This window comes from Lepidochelys kempii, chromosome 8 (genome assembly GCF_965140265.1).
Source record: "Lepidochelys kempii isolate rLepKem1 chromosome 8, rLepKem1.hap2, whole genome shotgun sequence".
NCBI lineage: Eukaryota > Metazoa > Chordata > Testudines > Cheloniidae > Lepidochelys > Lepidochelys kempii.
The window spans coordinates 102,991,005-102,993,701 of NC_133263.1; positions in this window are offsets into that span (position 1 = coordinate 102,991,005).

Below are 2,697 nucleotides of genomic sequence, written 5' to 3' on the forward strand. Positions count from 1 at the left end.
CACACACTGGGAGGACGGCACCAGTGAGGACACAGTAATGCTAGTAAGGCTTTGCAGGGTGGCCCTTGCACCTGGGCTAGGCTAAGCTGGGTGCTCCGATCCGGTTGCCGATCGCCTGCGTTAACTTCGCAGCGAAGACTGACCCATAGCACGTGGCAGAACGGGCCATGGTAAGAGCTGCCCGGGCAGCTGCAGACCCTCCGTCTGCCCTGGTTGGGGGCCCAGAGGGGGGGGACATGGGCCGGGAGCTGCTTTCAGGGTCTCCCCACCCCAGGCAGATGGAAGGTTCACGGCTCCAGCTGCCAGGTTGGCCGGGGAGCAGAGAGTCAGGGGTCCGGGGAGGGGCAAGGGGCAGGGCCTGTGGTGAAAAGTGGGAGGGCCCTGGCCCCTCCTCATTCCAGCACCCCACCTCCTGGTTCTCTTTCCCCTCTTGGTCGCAGCTGGCCAGTCCTCCTTCAATATCCACTCTTTCCAGTTGCCTTGTCACGGATCCTTCCCCTCTGGGCTCTGTGGCAACAATTTCTTCCTAAATCTGGTTGTCCAAGATGACCTTGTCTTCTCGAATGTTATTCAGGGTTGAAATCTGCACTTCCAGCCTGCGTATCTTCTCCTCTGGTATGTCGGTCGGCCTGTACCAGGAGTCTCTTCTGTCCTTTGGCAGAAATGAAAACCTAGCACATCCAAGGCAGGTCACCTCACTTGCTCCTTCATCATTCATATCCGCTGTGGAGGTAGCTGTCATGGGGTGCTCTGCTCATGGCAGGTATGGCGCCTCCTCCTGGCCGTTCTGGGAATAGCTCACCAGGTTGACGCCCCTTTCTGCAGTTGTGTGCTGTCCTGCTGCCTCTGTCTGCAGCCCCTCTCTCACCTCAGGCGTGCTGCGGCCCCCTTGTGACTCAGGTCACTACTGTGGTTTCCCCTTGGGGGGTAGAAAAGTCTCTCCTCACACACTGGCTCCACCTGTTTCCTTATTCACTGCCCCTCTGGTGCCGCTTCCCCAGTGGCTGGTTGGAGAACCTGGGCCCACCCTCTACTCCGTGTTCCGGATCAGGGACCCTCTACTCAGCAGTCTAGGCCTGTTCCACCCCAGACCTTGCTGCATTTCCCTGAGCCCTTTCCTGTCTTTCTGACCCTTTCTTCTCTGCATGGGCGGCAGGTGAACGTGCCATTGTGGGAGGCTATCCCCCAGCCCCTTCCCCTCTGCCTGAGGCCCTGCCCCTCCCCTTCTGCCCACCGGAGACTGGAGCACACACACCCCTGCGTGTCCCCCGCACGCTGGGAGAGCAGGGAATTGAACCCACATCTTCCAAGACCCAGATGAGTAATCCAACGACCCCTGCAATCCTATTTGGCAGTGATGTAAATACATACATTTACAGTCCACTTGCTTGTTCTGACTGTCTGGCAGCGCCTTGAAATTTATGTAACCGAACTAGGAGCAATATGGAGAGCCTGCTCTTAAGGTAATTATGGAAAAGGGAAAGCGTTTTTGCAAAGCCAGTTTGAAAGCTCTTGGGCCTAACTCCATCCTGGGTGGTGCTGGTGAGAGTCTGGAGTAACTCCTCTGATTTCAGTGGAGTTTCTCTCTGTTTAAGCTTGAGTAACACAGGGCCTGATGTAAACACGTGGAAAGCTAGGGAAGACTGTTCTCTGGATCTGACGCACGTTTTTTCTGAGGATGGTCGTTTGGACTGTTTGCATTGGGCTGTGATTCTGGAATTTGCTATGAAGTTTCAAAAAAGTTGAATTCTGTGGGGTGTTTAACATGGTGGCCCTGCTGCCCCCTGCTGGTCAAAACATTGGGGGGAAAAGGAGAGAAACTTGATTATCACAATAGCTCATCTTATGTGATCACTCTCCTTACAGTGTGTATGATAACACCCATTGTTTCATGTTCTGTGTGTATAAAAACATCCTCACTGTATTTTCCACTTTATGCATCCGATGAAGTGAGCTGTAGCTCATGAAAGCTTATGCTCAAATAAATTGGTTAGTCTCTAAGGTGCCACAAGTCCTCCTTTTCTTTTTACCTATGTAACTATTGATCTCTGATGATATTAGCCAAGTTTTTTTAGGAAAATATTGAGTTTTGGGTGCCCAGCTTGAGCCACTTTAAAGATCCTGATTCACAGATAGGGCCGAGCATCCACCCTCTGAAAATCAGTCTGCTTTAAGACACCCTAAATTGGGTTCCCAAAAATGGAGGCACCCATAAGCAGAAGTCGTGTTTGAAACTCTTGGCCTGGCGATTCGAGCGCCACGTTCTAGAACGGAAATCCATTGCTGTCGAGTATGCTTGGGCCCTTCACGCAGCCGCTCGCGGCTTCCCTCAGACGTGTGATGGGAGCAGCTGCCAGGAGGGGATCAGGGCGGAATGGCAATCAGCAACAAAACGATAGGCTGTGTCTTCACTGCGCAGTTAGCCCAGGGGATCAGCCCCCTGGTCTGAGCACATGGCTTAGCCTAGCCCTGGGGTGAGCAGCCCCCAGTGAAGTCTCACCTGCGTTTCTGTGCCCTCCTGGTTTCTGCATTAACCCCCAGGAGACTCAGGGGGGGCACGTTCCTTGGCTCTTTGAGCTGAGATGCTCCGAGTCTTTCCCAGTCCACTGTGTGACTTGCAGGAGAACTGGTCTGTTCTCGGGGGCCATTGTGGGAAGGCACTGGAGGACTCTCCGCACTGGAATGGCTTAACCTGTG